Source organism: Callospermophilus lateralis, chromosome 1 (genome assembly GCF_048772815.1).
Source record: "Callospermophilus lateralis isolate mCalLat2 chromosome 1, mCalLat2.hap1, whole genome shotgun sequence".
NCBI classification, from domain to species: domain Eukaryota; kingdom Metazoa; phylum Chordata; class Mammalia; order Rodentia; family Sciuridae; genus Callospermophilus; species Callospermophilus lateralis.
This window is the reverse complement of record NC_135305.1, coordinates 181,486,572-181,507,985: the sequence shown is the minus strand read 5'-3', so window position 1 is coordinate 181,507,985 and position 21,414 is coordinate 181,486,572. Positions and strand designations below refer to the sequence as shown.

General features: G+C 38.6%; 1 long non-coding RNA gene across 1 annotated transcript; it reads left to right on the top strand.

The window, feature by feature from the left end:
- The first annotated feature begins 2,121 nt into the window (after positions 1-2,121).
- Positions 2,122-20,679, top strand: LOC143408577 (uncharacterized). Its single transcript, XR_013092503.1, has 3 exons — positions 2,122-2,825; positions 3,235-3,350; positions 19,850-20,679. It is a non-coding gene; the product is annotated as an uncharacterized LOC143408577 (long non-coding RNA).
- The last annotated feature ends 735 nt before the right edge of the window (positions 20,680-21,414 follow it).

The following is a 21,414-nucleotide window of genomic DNA, read 5'->3' as shown; positions in this document are numbered from 1 at the left end:
GGGCATTGATTACTAGATTTTAAGCCTTTTTTCTAAAATATTTACAAAGATTATAATCATCCATTTTTCTTTATAATATAGAGAAGTCATAATTAACCTTCCTAATTATTAGTGGTAGGAAGGTAAATATGCATTTTAAAGACAGTAGACTACATTTTCTATTGTACCTTTTGAAAAATAAGAAAACTCAAGAGGATTCTAAAAGTATACATATGTGTGCTTTCTCTTTCCTTTTAGGAATTCTCTTCTGAATTCCCTGAGGGAGTTTTCTAGAATCTCAGAATTGAAAGAGACCTGAGGTTCATCCAGTCTAACCTCTTAACAAATGCAGGAGTCCCTTCTACAAGGGTGATCTTTCCACCTTGAATACTTCCAGTGACTCTACCTCACCAAGCAGTCCATTCAGTTGTTGAGCAGCTCTAACTGTTAGAAAGGTCTTCCTTAGATGGAGTTGACGCCTCCCTCCTGGTAACTTCTGTCCTTGGGCTCAGGTCTGTCCTCTGAGAGAATGTTGGAAGGATGAGTCTCCCTCCCTCTGCCATGTCTTCTCTTTCACAGGTTGACTCCTTTGCTGAAGTGATTTCCGAAGGACTCATCAGACACACTCTCAGATTTATCACATATAATGAAATCCAAGGTGTAGCTATAAAGTAACGAGTTTTTTTCATTTATATTCACACATACTAGAACTAGATCCTGCATCACTCTATGTAAATGATGCCATTACTGAAAACATTTGAGTAATTCTTGGATTGCCTGCCCACTAGGACAACTTTTCTGTTGCTTTTTAATCACACATGTGACAGTCTGTCCCCCAACTTGTGCAACCATTTTCTCTGATACACTCTTGATGAGGGGGATTGCAATGTACTGTTCGAGATAATATTTGAACTGCATCAGTATTTGGAATAAGGACATGAGCTACTTGAATGAGCAGACACAGAACCACAGTAAGTTTCTTTATAGTTACACCTCATGTGTCAAAAGCATTCAGGCCCTGTTGTGTTTCTTATCTCACACAGAATGGAAAAGCCTTTTTGCTTTTTTTAACCTCTGCATGAAAGGTGACATCTGAAATCTCTGATGTGTATTATAATACCAGCTTCTACTCAGAAACAACTTGGGGAAATGATGGTAAAAGCAAAGACCTCCTTTAAAAGGACATTCAACTCAAAACAGTGCCATTTAGTTCAGAAGACCTCAAAAATGTAGCTGTAAATTTGGGGTTTAATTTGGCTTATATTGGATCTTTTAAATAAAATTTTTAATGCAATTAAAAAAGTGTCTTTTTTCTTTACATATGAGCAACTTTTCCCTTGTCTTATTGTGTAATTAGTGCTCATTTAGGACAAGTTTGTTTTTGTTGTTGTTTGTACCAGGGATTGAACTTAACCACTGCCCTTTTTATTTTGAGACAGGACCTCACTAAATTAATAATCTGGCTTTGAACTTGTAATCTTCCTGCCTTAGCCTCCCAAGTTGCTGGGATTATAGGCATGCATCACCATGTCTGGCTGTGACAAGTTATATTTTTCTTTAGGATTTAATGGCTTCTCGTTAAAGCTGTATAAGACGTTACATGAACCTAACTGAAATTTTCAAATATATTAATTAAAAAGAAATTTGTTGCTTACTGCTGTGTACTTGAGGGGTGAGAATGGACAGAAAGTGTAAAAATTGTGATGGTGTCCCTTAGAAGCTTACAATTTTATCAAGGAAAGAGAAAAATAATAAAAGTATGATTGAGGTAGAGATGAATTGCTAAGGAAGATTAGAAAATAAAAAGATAAAAAATATCACTTTGAGAGGGAAGAACAGAATAGGCATCATGAAGAGGCCACAAAGGCTGGACATCAAACAAGTTTTTAGCAGGTTGAGAAGGTCAAACAATATCCTAGGTAAAGAAACCAAAACCAGAAATTCTTAAAATGGTTGGTGGAGTGTCAGTTTGTGATGGAGTACATACCAGTACCCAGCATTCCTTAGCATAGAAAAAATCATGAAACTTACAAAAGAGCTGGTTTTAAATATGTATAGAGATTAGATAATAGAAGTAAGAACCCATAGATATAATTAGGTGATTGGAGGGGCAGGTGAAAAGAACTCTAATTACTTAAAATCATCTCTGTGCAAGTAATAATATGAAAATGCCTATACAGCATTTATGATGTACCAGGCAAGGTTGTAAATGTTTGAAATACATTGTGTCTTATGAGGTAGGTACTATTAATAACACCATTTAACATATGAAGAAAGAGAAATAATTAACTTGTACCCAAGATCACCTGGCTGGTAATTTGTGAAACTAGACAAATCCAAGTAGTTGTTTCCATAGTCTGTTTTTAAGCTGCTGACGACTTCTCACAGGCTTTCTGGTTGAAATTGGTCATTTTGAAGTTGGGACACATAATCAACTACTAAATTATATATAAGTTTCTTCTGTTTTATTCTCTGAGGTTACTGTCTTTAGAAGAAACACAAATCTGACCACAACAGATGTTTATTGAATACCTGCTGTGTACCAGGAATTGTTCGAGGCTCTAGGCGTACAGTAGTAGAGCAGGAGTCTTAGCTCATCCTCAAAGAACTTACTTATGTTTCAGTTACTGTCTAACCACCTGCATCTCAATTGCCTAAAATAATCATTCTCACTCATGCCTTTGCAGGTTGGCTGACATAGGCTTATCTGAGTGACTCTGCTTCAAGCTGGGGCTTCCGTGGGGCTTTGCCACCCGTTAGAAGGTGGACTTCAGTCTGCTCCATCTGTGCACATCCTTGGACCTGGGCTGAAGTACAAAAGTTATACAGAAGCTCTCACGATCATGGTAGGAATCAGGAAGGCAAGCTTGACCACACACCAACATGGTTTGTACCTCTGTGTGCATCACCTCTGCTGATGACTTTGCTGGCCGGAGCAAGTCATGTGGCCAAGCCAGTCTCCATGGGGTGGGCCAGTATTCTTTATCATTTGGGGGAGGATAGTTTGGGTTCAGTTTCCACAATTTACATAGCCCTGAACTGAGCCAACTAGTTTGTTGCTGTTTTCAGTTTTTTCATGGGCATGCTCGGTAGTCTTTCTTTGTGCTTGTTCCTACCCTTTTTGTGCTATTCTTCTAGTGTGGGTGGTCTAGATATAAAGCATGATAGCAAAAATGTATTTTGAGTTGGAAAGATCATTCTTGGCAGTTCAGGACTGACTGATCAGTTAGTTGTTGAATCTGCTCTTTTCCTAAGGTAGAGGACCGACCTCTTGTCCACTTCAGTCTCCAGAAGAAAGTAACATCAGTCCCCTCTCTGGTGTCTTAACTGTGGCCATCCCTCCAAAGCAGATCCTGCTCTAAAGGAAGATGGTAAGGTTTGGCCAGTGACTACTTGTTAAGACCAAACAAAACAAAAAATGCTGATAATATAAAATTGTATGTTCTGTCTAGATCATTTCTTCCATCCCTCTGCTTCATTCTTCTTTTGTGCTAGTTATCATTTCCTTGTGGTTATCCCCTCTTGATTTTGTCTGCTATCTTAATGAGAACTGAAATACAGAAAAAGTTAATTTGAGAAAATAGTAATTCTTTCTCTCTTTACCCTTTTTCCCCTTACTGAGATTTAAACCCAGGTGTGCTCTACCACTGAGCTACATCCCCAGTTCTTTTTATTTTTTTTATTAGTGAGTCACTACCTCACTGAGGATCCTGCTAAGTTCCCCAGGCTGGCCTTGGACTTACTTTCTTCTTGCCTCAGCCTCCCAAGTTGCTACAATTATAGGCATGCACCACCATACCTGGCTCTCTTTGCCCTTCTCTAAACTTTCTTTAAATTAAATTTTCATTTTTGAAGCCTGTTTATTCCTTCAATAAACATTTCTTAAGCACGTGCTCTGTGGCAGGCACTGTTTAAATATACTGGAGATACCCTGGGGACCTAACGATGAACCAGATAAAGTCCCTACCCTTGGGACACTTAAATTTCAGTCAGGAATACAGACAAGATGATTCCAGGTGATTGTTAGGCAGAGAAAGATGACAGTAACTGAGAACTGTTTGGGTTCTAGTGTTTGGGAGAGGTCCTTGAGGATAAAACGATGGCTTGTGTTTATGCATTATAGGATTACACAAACACATTTCTGATGGAAGATGAAATGATTTTTTGCTAAGTAGAGTGTTTGAAGTAACAGACTAATAAAAGCAGGAAAGGACAGATGAGATGCTGAGCTTATTCACCAAAGCAAACCTGAGGATTCTGAGTGAGGTTAACCCAAGTACATATAATAAGTTAACCCCATAATCATTTGTCCTTTGACTAGAAAGGAGGACTGGTTTATTGGTTTAAGCACCAGTTTCTGTCACTGAGACAGCAGGACTTGGCACATGTGAAAGAAAAGTTACTTGTGCTTCTAATGTTTTAAGTCTCAAAAGGGAATGCTGAAATTCAAGAGAATGTGGAAGGAATTCAAGGAGAGGGTGCTTCTGGAGGAGAGTTTTGTGCCTCCTTGCACCTGAGTAGCCAGTGTATGTTTTAAGGACATGGAGGAAAAAGGACCTCAGCTGCCTGCAGTTTAGTGATTAAGAGGAACAGGACCCTAAAATACCATAAATAGTCAGAAGTTTTTCCAATGATATCAGTGAAAATGACAGAGTAAGGACCTCAAATTTTGCCTTGCCTCAAAAGTAGTGATAAACTGGTAAAAATTTTCAGAATTGGGCTGAGGTTATGACTCAATGGTAGAGTGCTCGTCTCACGTGAGTGGGGCCCTGAGTTCCACCCTCAGCACCACATAAAAATAAATAAAGGTATTATGTCCATCTACAACTAAAATATATAGATATTCAGAATCTACTTTCACAGAAGTCTTGCACCTTAATGGCTGTCAGCAACCTTAAGAGCATTCATTTAATAAAAACTTGAGAGACTGGGTTTATAGCTTAGTGATAGAGCATTTGCCTATCATGTGTGAGGAACTAGGTTCAATCCTCAGCACTTCCTATGAATAAATATTTAAATAGAGTGTCCATTGACAACTAAAATAATATTTTTAAAAAAAAAACTGTTAAATATCTATAAAAATGGTTGTGGCATTTTAATTTGTACTAATTACATCTCTTACTCTCCAACTCTGTGGTAGCTTTGAAAACCAACAACCACATTCCTGGTATAGCATAGCAGCCACTAATGAGAACAAAACAAAGTTAGACCTCTTTCACAGTCTGATTCCCAAATGTACCTCATTCCCATTCCCTTTCATTCATGTTCTTCATTCAAATTCTCATTCTCATTCATTGGCCAATGCATCTAACAACAGAGCATTAAAATGTGTGATGTGCTGGGCCCGGTAGCATGGGCCTATAATCCCAGCTACTCAGGCTGAGGCAGGAATATCACTTGAACCTCAGACTTAAAAAAAAAAAAAAAAGTTTTTAAAAACTTCGTCTTTGGGCTGGAGATGTGGCTCAAGCGGTAGCACGCTCGCCTGGCTTGCGTGCGGCCCGGGTTCGATCCTCAGCACCACATACAAAACACAAGATGTGTCCAACAAAAACTGAAAAATAAATATTGAAATTCTCTCTCTCTCTCTCTTTAAAAAAAAAAAAAAAAAACTTCGTCTTTAAAAAAAATAAAGTGATTCAAAACCTAGTACAACTGCAAGGAGAAATATATGAATATACTTTTATAATTGGAGATTTCCATATCCCTCTTATCAGTAATGGAGATAAAAATCAGTAACTCATCATCACCAACTGTACTTAATGTACATCTATAAACACAGTAGCAAAATATGCATTGTTCTGAAGCTCACATGTAACATTCTCCCATAAAACACACCTTGACAAATTTTAAAAGGGTAGAAAGCATACACTACCTGCTCTCAGACAGTGATGGAATTAAATGAGAATAAGAGCTCAAAATATTGAAGATTAAATAGTATTTCTAAATACAACAAGTGTCAAGGAAGAAATCTTTTTTTTTTTTAAAGAGAGATTGAGAGAGAGAGAATTTTTAATATTTATTTTTTTTAGTTTTCGGTGGACACAACATCTTTGTCTGTATGTGGTATTGAGGATCAAACCCGGGCCGCACGCATGCCAGCCGAGCGCGCTACCACTTGAGCCACATCCCCAGCCCAAGGAAGAAATCTTGAAATTTTAAAATAATTGAATTGAATACTGGGGGTATATATCAGTGGTAGAGTGCTTATTCAGCGTGCACAGGCCCCGAATTCACTTCCCAACATGACCAAAAAACTAAATGAAAAACTCATCATAATTTGTGGGATGTCACAAAAGCAGTGCTTAAATAGAAGTTCATGGCATTGAATGCATATATTAGAAAATAAGGAGGATTAAAATCAGTTTCCTGGGCTGGGGATGTGGCTCAAGCGGTAGCACACTCACCTGGCATGCAAGGGGCGCTGGGTTCGATCCTCAGCACCATATAAAAATAAAGTAAAGATGCTGTATCCACCAAAAACTAAAAAATAAATATTAAAAAATTCTCCCCCTCCCTCTCTCTCTCAAAAAAAAAAAATTCTAAGCATCTACTTAGAAACCTAGAAAAAGAACAAAGTAAGTCCAAAGTAAACAGAAGATTAAAAAAAAAAAAAAAAGTAGAAATAAGTGAACTTGAAAACAGTTTCATTATAGAAAGTTACTGAAACCCAAAACTGGTTGTTTTAGTCAGGTTTTTCACCATTATGACCAAAAGACCTGACAAAAACAAATAGAAGAGGAGAGGTTTATTGGGGCTCATAGTTTAAAAGATCCAGTTTATAGATGATTGGCTTTATTGCTCTGGGCCCTAGGTGAGGCAGAGCATCATAGCGGAAGGGTATGAAGAAGGAAAGCATCTCCAGACATGACAGTAAGGAAGTATAAAGAGCTCCCTTCAGGAGTACAAAATATAAACCCCAAAGGCACACCCTCAGTGATCCACCTCCTCCAGCCACACCCTATCTGTTGCAGTTACCACCCAGTTATTCCCTATCAGGGGATTAGTACACTGATTAGGTTATGGCTCTCATTATCTAATCATTTACTCTCTGAACTTTATTGCATTGTCTTACAAATGAGCTTTTGTGGGATAACCAATATTTAATCATAACACAGATACTTTGAAAAAAGATTGATGAAAGCAATAATCCTCTAGCCAGCCTAAGAAAACAAAGAAGATATAACTTAAACCAGAAATTAAAGGGCTTCCACTCAGAGCCCAGGGACATTAATAAAGGGTTTCTATGATAATTTTTAATCCCACAAATTTGATAACCTAAATTATTAAATGAACCAATTCCTCTAAAGGTATAATCCGTTAAAAAAAAATTAAATAACTCTATTAGAGAAATTGTCAGTAATACTTTCTAAAATACCACAACCAAATGGATTTTATCTCAAGTGTGCAAGTTTAGTTCAATATTTAAATATCAAAGATGTAATCCATCCCATTAATAGACTAAAAACAGTCACATGACTGAATCAATAAATGCAGGAAAAGTATTTGACAAAATCTAGCACCCATTTTTATAATTTTTTAAAAAATCAGTTAACTGAGAATAGGGGAATTTCTTCAACTCAAATAAAAATCCTACCACTATACTAGCTGAGATGAGGTGGCATATGCCTATAATTCCAACAATTCAGGAGGCTGAGGCAGGAGGATCACAAGTTCAAGCCATCTCAGCAAATTTAGCAAGATGCTGTCTCAAAAGGACTAACAATGTACCTGTTCAATTTGCAGTACCCCCACCTGAAAAAATTCCTACTGCTAATATTAATAGTGAGAACCTCAAAACTTTCTAAGACCAAGAACAAAATAAGAATGTCCCATCCCATCTCCCACTGCCTTTCAGTACTATCCTGGAAGTTGTACACAATGCAAGAAAGACACTAAAGAAAAGAAAATATGCAAATTAGGAAGGGAAAATTCAAACTGTCTTTGTTTACAGATGACATGTTGATCTATGTAGAAAATCTGAAAGGCTTGACAAACTTCTAGAATCAACAGGAGTTTATAGTAGGGTTACAGGACGCAAGGTTAATCCACTAACACTACCTGGCTTCACAACATACTGTAAAGCTACAGAAATCTAGAGAGTGTGGTATTAGCAAAAAGAAAGGAAAAAAGACAAATGGATCAGTGGAACAGAGAACCCAGAAATAGACCCACAGTATAGCCAGCTAATCTGGAGCAAAAAAGTAAAGCTCTTTAATATAGTAGAACAAAGGTAGCCATGTCAACAAATGGTGCTGGAACAAGTGAACACTTATCTGCAAAACAAAATGACTAGAAAAACTTACTTCATGAAACATGATTCAAAATACGTCACAGATGCAATGCAAAACTACAAATCAGAAGATAACAGAAAAAAATCCTATATGACATTAGGTTTGGTTATGACAAGACATAATCCATAAAGAATTGATAAGCTGGACTACATTAAGATTTTAAAATTACGCTCTACAAAAGATAATGAAAGATAAGTCGTGAATTGGGAAAAAATATTTGCAAAAAAAGGCATAGTAGAAAACTGTTATCCAAAATATATGAAGAATGCTTAAAACTCAATAACTCAACCCATTTTAGAAAATGAACTAAACACTATAATAGACACTTTACCAAATAAGATATACAGCAGTCCTCCTTGTTTGTAGTTCTATTGAGGGACAAATGTATTAAATGGAAAATCTCAGAAATAATTCATAAGTTTCAAACTGTACTATTTCTTAAGTAGTAGTGAAATCTCTTACCAACCCATTCCATGCCCCTGGTTCCAGCATTTCCATGCAGTGTGCACTGCCCACCTTTTGTCACCTGAAAATCATCATGGTTATCAAATCAGTTCCTGCAAACCTGTGTTCAAGTAACCTTTATTTTACTAAATAATGGCCTCAAAGCACAAAGAGCAGCGATGCTAGCAATTCAAATATGCCGAAGAGATTGTGGGCTTCCTCTGAACAAAAGGGTCAGTTCTTGACAGAATTAGAAAAGGGGGGAATCATATGCTAAGATTAACAATATTTTGAGAGAGTACATTCATATAACTTTTATTTCAGTAGGTTGTAATTGTTCTATTTCGTTAGTTGTAAATTTCTTACTGCATCTGATTTATAAATTAATTATAGATATGTAAATATAGGGGAAAAAAACATGAGGTTCAGTATTATCTACTGTTTCAGACCCATTGGGGACATTGGAATATATCCCCTGTGGATAAAAAGGGAATCACTATAGAGAGAGGAAATAAGAAGATATTATCCATTCATCTATTGAAGAACACCTAGGTTAGTTCCATAGTTCAGCTATTGTGAATTGAGCAGCTATAAACATTGATGTGGCTGGTGTCACTATAGTATGCTAATTTTAAGTCCTTCGGGTGTAAACCAAGGAGTGGGATAGCTGGATCAAATGGTGGTTCCATTCCCAATTTTCTGAGGAATCTCCATACTGCTTTCCATGGTAGTTGCACCAATTTGCAGTCCCACCAGCAATGTATGAGTGCGCCTAAGAGAAGAAAAAATGGGCCCAAATCTTCAACACATTGGTCTAGAATCTGACTTCCTTAACAAGACTCCTAAAGCACAAGAAGTAAAAGCAAGAATCAATAAATGGGATTTAAATTAAAAAGCTTCTTCTGAGCAAAGGAAACAATCGATATCATGAGGAGAGAGCCTACAGATTGGGAGAAAATCTTTACCACATGCGCCTCTGATAAAGCATTAATCTCTAGGATATATATAAATATATAAAGAGCTCAAAAAACTTAACACCACAAAAACAAAGAACGCAATCAATAAATGGGCTAAGGAACTGAACAGACACTTCACAGAAGAAGAAATACAATTGATCAACAAATATATGAAAAAGTGTTCAACTTCTCTAGCAATTAGAGAAATGCAAATCAAAACTAAGATTTCATCTCACTCCTGTCAGAATGGCAATCATCAGGAATACAGGCAATAATAAATGTTGGTGAGGATGTGGTGTAACATTATTTTTACTTGCTCTATTATGATTTTTTGTGTCAACACAGAACATACCTATGGTCATGTCAGTATCAAAATATACATTTGTATAAACACAAAATAGTAAATAAGCATGGTGCTTAATAACTTCCTGCTGTTCCATTTTGAGATACTGGATACATAGGCTGTTATATGGGTTTAAATTGTGGGAAATCAGAAGATCCTGTATTCAAAAGCCAGACTAGAACCAAATCTGGCTAGGAAATCAGGGAAAGGTTAGTTTCCCAGGTTGAAAGTCCTTCCTTTCCTGAGTAGCAGCATATGAAAGCAGAATTACATAAACAGCAGCTATAGCAATCACCTTTTCAAATGGCTTTGACAATGCTATGATGAGTGGAAGCCAGACTGCCCAGCAGGAATTCTGACACCTTCACCTCCCACCTGAGTGAACCTGGACAAACCTTTTGATTTCTCTCTACCACAGTTTTCTTGGCTGTGAAACAATACTCCCCCACCATAGTATTCTATAATACTCTCTCAGGTTGTGGCTAAGAATTCAATGAAAAGACATATTGGAGGTATCCAGCACGTAATATGCACACAGCAAATGTTAGCAATTTTTTTTTTTTTTTTTTTTTTGTACTAGGGGATTGAACTCAGGGGCACTCAAACCCTGAGCCACATCCCCAGCCCTATTTTGCATTTTATTTAGAGACAGGGTCTCACTGCATTTCTTGGCACTGCACTGTTGCTGTGACTGACTTTGAACTTGTGGTCCTTGTGCCTCAGCCTCCTGAGCTGCTAGGTAGCTATAATTATTCTTACATAATCCATTGAATTATGGGAAGGATAAAGTATGATAATGAACAGCCTAGAATCTGAACCTCTGCCACTTTCTGACTGCCACTTAATGACCTTCAGGCAAGTAATTTAACCGCTCCCCCCACCCTCAAATGTCCCATTTGTGAAATGAGAGAGAATAGTATATGCATCCCAGGGTCGTGGAGAATGAAAGAAAGGCTGCATAGAAAGGACCTGGCATGTGGAAAGCATTCTTGAAGGGCAGCTCAGAAAGGGCTTTGCTGCTGTGAAATTCTATTCCCTCATCTGCATGGCCTCCGAGGGAGTAGAACTAGACTCTGTCATTAATGACAACCACACAAAGATTGAAATACATATAGCATTAATCTGGGTGCTCCAAAAAGATGTCAAGATAGGGTTAAAACTGCAAGAATTTGAACAGAGGAAATGCCTGTGTGAAAGGAGATAGAGATTGTGGAAGCAGTGATGCCTGAGAAGCTGTTAAACCATAATGCAAGTCTAACCTCAAAGTGATAGGGACCAACGGTTGATCTTTTTATTGCTGTTGTTGTTCTTGTTGTTGTTACTGGGGATTAAACCCAGGGTGCTTAACCCCTGAGCCACATCCCTTTTTTCTTTCTTCATTCATTACTTACTTTTTTAAAATTATTTTTATTTGTTTTAATTAGTTATACATGACAGTAAAATGCATTTATGCACTTTGATATACATAGATGGGATATAATTTCTTATTTTTCTGAGTGTACATGTTGCAGAATCATGTTGGTTCATTATTGTACTTTATCCTTCCCATAATTCTTGTAGTCACATATATACATACAGTAATAATGTCTGTTTCATTCTACTATCTTTCCTATCCTCACATCCCCTCCCCTTCCCTTTCATCACTTCCCTCTACCTAATCTAAGGTAACGCTATTCTTCCTTAGAGCCCCCTCCCTCCCACCACCTTATTGTGAATTAACATTCTCATATTAGAGAAAACAATCAGCCTTTGGTTTTGTGTGATTGGCTTATTTCGCTTAGCATGATTTTCTCCAATTCCAACCATTTTACTGGCAAATGCCATAATTTTACTCTTCTTTAAAGCTAAGTAATATTCCTTTGAGTATATGTACCACATTTTCTTTATCCATGCGTCTATTAAGGGACACCTAGGTTGGTCTTATAGTCTAGCTATTGTGAATTGAGCTGCTATAAACATTGATGTGCCTGCGTCACTATAGCATGCTGATTTTAAGTCCTTTAGGTATAAACCAAGGAGTGGGATAGCTGGGTCAAATGATGGTTCTATTCCCAATTTTCTGAGGAATCTCCATACTGCTTTCCATAGTAGTTGCACCAATTTGCAGTCCCACCAGCAATGTATGAGTGTACCTTTTTCCCCACATCCTCACCAACATTTATTGTTGCCTGTATTCTTGATGATTGCCATTCTGACAGGAGTGAGATGAAATCTTAGAGTAGTTTTGATTTGCATTTCTCTAATTGCTAGAGATATTGAACACTTTTTCATATATTTGTTGATCAATTGTATTTCTTCTTCTGTGAAGTGTCTGTTCCTTAGCCCATTTATTGATTGGGTTCTTTGTTTTTGTGGTGTTAAGTTTTTTGAGTTCTTTTAAAAAAATATTTCTTTAGTTGTAGTTGGACACAATACCTTTATTTTTTATTAATTTTTATGTGGTGCTGAGGATTGAACCCAGGGCCTCACACGTGATAGAGTGCTCAATGGTACAGCACTTGCCTATATATCTTAAGAGATTAATGCTTTATTGGAGGTATAAGTGGTAAAGATTTTCTCCCAGTATGTAGACTCTCTCCTCAAGTTTTTGTTTCCTTTGCTCAGAAGAAGCTTTTTAACTTGAATCCATCCCATTTATTGATTCTTGTTTTAATTATTGCACTTTAGGGGTCTTTTTAAAGAAGTCAGATCCTAGGTTGGTGTGTTGAAGATTTCAGCCTATTTTTTCTTCTGTTAGGCATAGTGTTTCTGTTCTAGTGCCTAAGTCTTTGATTCACTTTGAGTTGATTTTTGTGCAGGGTGAGAGATAGAGGTTTAATTTCATTTTGCTTCATATGGATTTCCAGTTTTGCCAGCACCATTTGTTGAGTAGGCTTTTTTCCAATGAATGTTTTTGGCACCCTTGCTTAGTATAAGATAACCGTATTTATGTAGGTTAGTCTCTGTGTCCTCTATTCTGTACCATTGGTCTACAAGTCTGTTTTGGTGCCTATATCATGCCGTTTTTGTTATTATAACTCTGTAGTATAGTTTAAGTTCTGGTATTGGGATGCTTCCTGCTTCACTTTTCTTGCTAAGGATTGCTTTTTCTATTCTGGGTCTCTTATTTTTCCAAATAAATTTTATGATTGCTTTTTCTATTTCTATGAAGAATGTCATTGGTATTTTAATAGGAGTGGCATTAAATCTGTATAACACTTTTGGTAGTATGGCCATTTGACATATTAATTCTGCCTATCCAAGGTCATGGAATGTCTTTCCATCTTCTGAGATTTTCCTCAATTTCTTTCTTTAATGTTCTATAGTTTCATTGTAGAGGTCTTCACCTCTTTTGTTAGATTGATTCCCAGGTTTTGTTTTTTGTTTTTTGTTTTTTTTTAGGCTACTGTGAATGGAATAGTTTTCCTAATTTCTCTTTCAGTGGATTCATTGCTGATGTATAGGAATGCATTTGATTTATGGTGTTGATTTTATACCTGCTACTTTGCTGAATTCATATATTAGTTCTAGAAGTTTCTGGTGGGATTTTTTGGATATTCTAGATATAGAATCATGTCATCAGCAAATAGTGATATTTTGAATTCTTCTTTACCTATTTGTATCCCTTTAATTTCTTTCTTTTGTCTAATTGCTCTGGCTAGAGTTTCAAAGATGATGTTGAATAGAAGTGGTGAAAGAGGACATCCTTGTCTTGTTCCAGTTTTTAACAGGAATGCTTTCAGTTTTTCTCCATTTATAATAATGCTGGCCTTGGGTTTAACATAGATAGCTTTTACTATATCAAGGTATGTTCCTACTATCCCTAGTTTTTCTAGTGTTTTGAACATGAAGGTGTGCTGTGTTTTGTCAAATGCTTTTTCTGCATTTTTCTGCATCTATTGAGATGATCGTATGATTCTTGTTTTTAAGTCTATTAATATGATGAATTACATTTATTGATTTCCGTATGCTGAACCAACCTGGGATGAGTCACACTTGATCATGGTGCACTATCTTTTTAATATGTTTTTGTATGTAATTTGCCAGAATTTTATTGAGAATTTTTTGCATCTGTGTTCATCAGGGATATTGGTCCCAGTCCTTTTTTAAAATATTTATTTAGGGCTGGGGATGTGGCTCAAGCGGTAGCGCGCTCATCTGGCATGCGTGCGGCCTGGGTTCGATCCTCAGTACCACATACAAACAAAGATGTTGTGTCCGCCGAGAACTAAAAAATAAAAATATTAAAATTCATTCTCTCTCTCTCTCTCTCTCTCTCTCTCTCTCTCTTAAAAAAAAAATTACATAAAGAACCAATCAAATACCAATTAATAGCCGAGCTACAGGAACTCTAGTAGAGGAAGGAGAATGGAAAAGAGGATGGAGGGAAAAGGGAGATCACAAACTGAAATAGAATTCCAGGCATGTATGAGTTTGTTGGGATGAACCCAAATGCTCTGTGTAACTATAAAGCTCTAATAATTAAAAAAAGTTTTTATTAAAAATAAATAAATAAATAAATATTTATTTAGAGACAGGATCTCACTGGGTTGCTTAGGGCCTCACTAAGTTGCCAAAGCTGGCTTTGAACTTGAGATTCTCCTGCCTCAGCCTCCCGAGCTGCTGGGGTTACAGGTATGTGCCACCACACCCAGCCCAAAGGTTGTTTCTAATGAAGATTTAACATAGCACCTGGGACTTCTTGAGCCAAGGTGGCTACTGATCTTGAGTGCCTTCTTTCCCAGGAATGAATCTGTCTTCACATCCCTGCTGTTAAGTCATTGATGAAAAGCAGCCTATGTGGCATGGTCCCATTGCAAGCACAGTGATGGATTTCAAACTACAGCAGTGGAAACCTGGGTCAGTTATGCTTCCTAGAGTAGGAGTTGTGTAAGACAACTTAACTTAGTAGGAGTTGTGTAAGACGACTTAACTCTGCATTAGAATTCTTAGACTATGCAGCCCTGGAGATGTCGTCAACTTTAAAAAAAAGAAAAAAAAAAACCTAAAATCCTTTCTTAGGTGTTGGGAATCTTGCCTGGCACTAGGCCCAGCCCTAGTGGGGTTCAACTGCCTGATGGGGAACTAGACTTGGAGATAGTACATGTTTTGTGCTTGGGCTGGGGGCAGCAAAGCTGTGTGACCAAATTCATGGATTGTAGAGGCAGGCAAGACTAATGGAAAATTCCCTAACCTCTCTAAGCTGTTATCAAGCCATCAGATGTGGATGGGTGTACTCCATGGTCCTAGGGAGGACTAGATAAGTTGACAGCCAAAAGTGTTCAGGAAAAAGTGAGAGACAGTAAGGACTCAATAAGCCATCCTAGAGGATGCCTTGAGTACAGACTGCAGAGCAGTTTGTATTCCCAATGGGGTCAGGGAAAGCTAAAGGTACGAGGTAACTTGTAAGGTGGGAGGACTGAACTCAGTTCCTAGAAGTGTAGAGCACTGTGGATTGTTAGGAGACTGGGGATTAAAGTGGCTTGACTTCCATAAAATGCCATCTGAGCTGGGCACAGTGTCTCACATCTGTAATCCCAGTGACTTGGGAGGCTGAGGTAGGAGGATCACAAGTTCTAGGCCAGCCTGGACAACTTAGTGAGATCCTGTTTCAAAATAAAAATAAAAAGGTCTGGGGATGTAGCTCAATGGTACTATGTCCCTGGGTTCAGTTCAGAGTACTGCAAAAAGGAAATAAAAAATGTGATCTGAATATCAGGTTAAAAAGTGATGCTTGCTAGCAGGTGGGCAAGGTAAAAAGTGGGCTGTGTATACGGAGGCTGTACTTGAGCGCCTGACAAGAGCATCTTGGTGCTGATCACTTTGGCACCCAAACACACTCTTGCTTGTCTCTTGGGGGCAGCATGGCATTGCTCAGGTAACAGGTGCTGAAAGGAGACACTCCTTTCATTAACCAGGTAATAGCCATCAAAGGAGCCAGCACAAGTGTTCCATGCAGACCAGGGATTTGTTAGTTGTGCCATCTGTCACCTCTCTACAGGAGATAGTGACCATGAGTGTGCCAATGTAACTTGTATTCTCTCTAAAATATTCCCTTCAGTTGTTTCCTTTATCATACCAATTATATCCTAGGCCCTGGTACTCTTTTTTTTTTTTTTTTTTTTTTGCACCTACTTGGAGAATTTTATATCATTTGCAAGATTTATACCTAGAGAAGCCAACAGATTCTGGTGGCAGATGCCCTTTAGCAGTCCTTTACTAACCTCTAGGCGTGACGCATGACTTAACCATGGCAAAATGGCAGCTGGGACCATCCCCACCTGAGAAAATATGGAAAGGCTACCTCCTTGCATAGTGCTCGTAATATGCTTTGATTATTCTATAATAATGACTCATATAATATATTAAAACTTTGTATTTGTTTTACAAAATACTTTTTTCCCTAAACTATTGTAAGAATTTATAAAAATAAATAGCCTAGTTAATTCATTGATTTCTCATGTACAGTCTGCCCAAGTTCAAACCCTAGCTTACATGTAGCTGGGTAGTCTTGGGCCAGTAATATAGCCTCTCTCTGTCTCAGTTTCCTCATCTGTAAAATGAGGATAATAAAAAATGACTATATAGTTATTAAAAAGGTTAAGTGAGATACTCTGCCCAAGAATAGTAAACTCTCAGTAAATAAAATGTGTTATCAGTATAGCAGCCAACTTTCAGGAAGATTTAAGATAGCCACAAACTCTTTTACATTCTTTCCACTGACAATTGGGGTCTATGTTTCTTCCTCTTGAATCTAGGAATCTTTTGTGGCAATTTTAACCAATAGAATAAAACAGAAGTGGCACTGTGCTTGTTTCTGACCCAAATCTTACTTAATGCATTGGCAGTTTCCTCTTCTGTCTTTTGTAACACTGTTTCAGGGAACCCTGAGATGAGCTGTTAGAAGTCTGACCACACAGAGATCAGCATGCTGGAAGAGCACATGGAGAGACCCAGAGGAGCGCCCCCACTGTCCCTATCACTTGGAAAAACTATGCTGGGCATGTTCTCCAGCCCTGCCAGTCCAGCTGGAAATAGATGAGCAGTACAGCTGATCCCTTCCCAAGTTCAAGAGCAAAATAAAATGGTTTTGCGAGCCATTGTTTCAAAAGAATAACTTAATAGATAATCGCAACACTGATTGTGAAAATCTAAACATATTAAACAGATGAATGAGTTGGAAAAGAGTGGGTAGCCTCCAGACTGGAAGAGAGATGACTCATATAATAAGTTGAAACTTTGTTTTTGTTTCGTAAAATATTCTATAATAAGAGCCTCTCTGTCTGTCATATGTGATACTGTTTACCCCCTTTATTTACTATCAGAAAATACAGAAAGCTGGGCAATTGCACACGCCTATAATCCCAGCGGCCTTGGAGACTGAGACAGAGGGATTGCCTCAGCAATTTAGTGAGGCCCTAAACAACTAGTGAGACCTTGCCTCTAAATAAAATACAAAATGGCTGGGGATGTGGCTCAGTGGCCAGTGCCCCTGAGTTTAATCCCTGGTACCCACCCCCACAAAAAAAAGAAAGAAAAAAAAGAAATGCAAATGGGAAAGAATGAAAACATCAGAGGGCCTCTGAGCTGGAATCATCTAGTTTAGTCTCCTCTTTCAGAACCTTAGGCCTAGGGAGGTAAAGGCATGTATGTGCCCAAGGTCACAGAGAAATTCAGGGGGAAGCAAGTCCTGTCTCGACTCCCAAGCCAGCACTCCTCTTAAAATCAGCACTCTTAAATTTTTAGACTTTTACTATATTTACTTTTTTGTAATGTTTTAATTTAGATTTGTAGTGTCCCCCAGAATCTCACGTGTCAGACTCAGTCACCATCCTGGAACATTATTGATAGATCATGGAAATGTTAGGAGGAGGAGCCTACTGAAGGGAAGTTAGATCATTGGGGATGTGCCTTTGAATGAGTACATTAGGACCTCTGCTCCTTCTTTTCTTTGCTTCCTGACCTTGATTTGAGCAGGTTGCTCAGCCACTTGCTCCCACCTGTGCTTCACCACAGAGCCAAAAACGTCAGAGCCACCTGACCATGGACTGAACCTCTGAAAGCATAAGCCAAAATAAATCTTTCCTCCTTTTAAGTCATTTACCTCAGGTATTTTGCCACAATGATAGAAAGATGACTAACAGAGGAAATGGATACCAGGAGTGGAGCCACTGCTTTAATTATACCTGACAGTGTGGTTCAGAAACCTTTGGAATTGATTTGTAGGAGGAATTTGGAGACGTTCAGAGAAGCAGACTACGACTACAGAAAGCTTAGAACTGTGTAAGCAGAGCTCAATGGGGAATTCTGGTTGGAGCTCAGGAGACAGGATGCTGAGAGGAATGTGAACAGTAAAGACTGTACTGATAAAATTTCAGATGGAAATGAAGGCTCTATTGGGAATTGGGCTAGAGGCCATTCATGTAACATGCTGACATAGAACTTGTCCAGACCCTGAGACTTTATGAGAACCTGAGTTGAAAGGTCATGGACTAATTAACCTGGAAGAGGAAATTTCAAGGCCAAACAGCATTTGGGCTGTGGTATGAGTTATTTCTAGCTTGCTTTTAGCTAAATTTATAGTGAGAATTAGGAGCAAAAAACAGAGTGTGTAGGGGCTGGGGATGTGGCTCAAGCGGTAGTGCACTCGCCTGGCATGCATGCGGCCCGGGTTCAATCCTCAGCACCACATACAAACAAAGATGTTGTGTCTGCTGAAAACTAAAAAAATAAACAATGTAAAGATTTTTAAAAACTCAACAGTTCAGCCAAAAAAAGGAGTCCACTGTGGCCAAGAAGAGTGCATTTGCTGAAGAGATGAGTGCTTTTAAAAAGAAAAGCTGGACATGGTGGTGCACGCGTGTAATCACAGTAGCTCAGTAGGCTGAGGCAGGAGGCTTGCAAGTTCAAAGTAAGCCTCAGCAACAGCGAGGTGCTAAGCAACTCAGTGAGACCCTGTCTCTACATAAAATACAAATAGGGATGGGGATGTGGCTCAGTAGTTGAGTGCCCCTGAGTTCAATCCTCAGTACATACGTACATACACACACACACACACACACACACACACACACACACAGACAGAGTATTCTGCACTGGGGATAATAGGAAAGATGCCTTGGGTGTATTTCAGGAATAAAGACCACATCCACCTTAGGCTCCAAGACTTTCATTTGAGAAGACAGACATGGAGGAACCGTGATTGCACAAGGCCTCAAGAACTGCTTCCCTGGAATTTGTTTCTGGTGTTCAGCCATCCACTCAGGGGCTTCTGCAGCTATGGTCCCAGTGGGCCTGGCTAGTGCTCACACCTGCAGCAGACCTTGACATCATCCATCTATGCTGATTTTACAGACATAGAGTATGCAAGAGTTCTGGGGTAGTGGAGTCTAAAACCAAGATTTCAAAGGAAAGTTTGTAAAGCCAAGCAGTGTGTGACTGGGGCAGTCCCTACAAGCAGCGCCTGAGAGGATAATAAGAAGCTGTGAGAGTGAAGACAAAGCTGCAGTGGAGACTCCAGAATATCAGAGATGCCAGGAATGTAGAACACCTGCTAAAGGAAGCCACAGGCAGCAAGCAAAGCCAGCCCAAGCAAGTGGCCTTGTGGGCTGCACCCAGCAAGTTCATAGGGGCAGAGCTACCAAAGTTCTTAAAGGCCCACATCCCTCCCCTGTGTGCCCCAGATGCTAAACATGGAACTACAATATTTTAAGTTTGCCCTGCTGGGTTTCATTCTTGCTTTGGTCAGGTGTCTCTTTGTTATTTTCCTTTTTCTTCCTTTGTAAATAGGACTGTTTACCCTATGCACCCATTGTATGTTGGAAGTATATAACTTGCTTTGTTTTGTTTTTCAGGGGCTCATAGTATCTGGGAAGAGACTAGATTTGGACTTTTGAGCAAGGCTGAAACTGTTAAGACGTTGGGGACTCTTGGAGATGGACTGAATGCATTTTGCATTGTAAGATGGACATAAGTCTCTGGGGGCCCGGGGTAAAATGTTACAGTTTGGATCTGGAATGTCCCTCAAAAGCTATGTGTTGAAAGCTTGGTCCCCAGCCTGTGCCACTGTTGGGAGATGGATCCTAGTGGAAAGAATTTAGGTCACTGGGTGCATGTCTTTGAAAGGGGATATCGAGACCTTGTCCTCTCTCTGTCCCTGTTTCTTTGTCTTTCTCCCTCCCTCATCACCCCTTCCTGCTTCTTAACACACCATGAGGTGAGTAGTTATATTTCCACCATGTGCTTCCTGCCATGAAGTTCTGCTTCACACACACACATAAACAATGGAACCAGCCGACCATGGACTGAAAAACCTCTGAAACCGTGAGCTAAAATAAAAATTTCCTCCTTGTAAGTTGTTTACCTCAGATATTTTCTCACAGTGACAAAAAGTTACTTGACAGTTACTTGGCAGGAAAAATCAGTTTTGTGGCCCATGTTTGTTTTATATGTTCAACATAAACTACCCATTCCTGCCTCTCAATGAGCACTCTGGCAAAGTTCTAGAAGAGTAAGTGGAACTAGAAATACTGTTTCAGGCATTTGGGGAAAATACAATATGCCACATTGTCTTTCACCAATTCATTTTGGGGTACATGTGTGTATATTTAAATCCTGTATTTATGTGAACAGTAGGTCTGAAATGAAATTTTTCAGGGGCTGGTATGATATAGGAGTCATACTGTGGTATGTTAATTGCAAAGGAATGAAATTCTTCACCCTTTCAGGATTCATTTATAATGCCAAAATATTGGCTCTCCTTTTAAGCATATCTTTGTCTTTACAGTTCATCAATCCAATAATTTTCCTTACATACGTCAAACTCCCAGCATGGTTCACCCTTTCCCCATGCACAGCAGTTTAGATGAAAAGCATATTCAATTCAAAGGACACAACCCTCTTTGTTCTTTTGATGGTTGCTGAAAGATTCGGATTGCAACTGTTCTTTGAAGATGTGTATTTTTACTGAAAACAAATGCCTTTCTGTTATCTATGAATGTAAGGGTTTCTTCTTCTTTTGGTTTTGATGTGTCTATTCATCTTTTTAAAAACTGACACAGGACTATATTAAAAAACATTAAGCTTAAATTGGCTAATTCCAAAGAACTACTGTCTTTTTTTAAATCTTGAATTGCTATTTATTATAAATTTTAACAAGTGCTATTTTTCCCTTAAGTTGCCATTCATTGCACTCCCTCGTGGTGCATTGAATGGTCTTGACTGGTCACGAGGTAAGACTTGGAGATCGGGTTTATGAAAACCCAACAGCATCCAGAGGAGTCATTTTAAATGACCATGTCATTCTCCTGATAAGCACCTCCAGTAGCTACCCAGATAGACCCAAACTCCTCCTCAGCCTGCAGGACCTGGGTGACACTGCCGCCTCCCTCCCCCGCAGTTGGAGTCTTGCTAGTCTTTG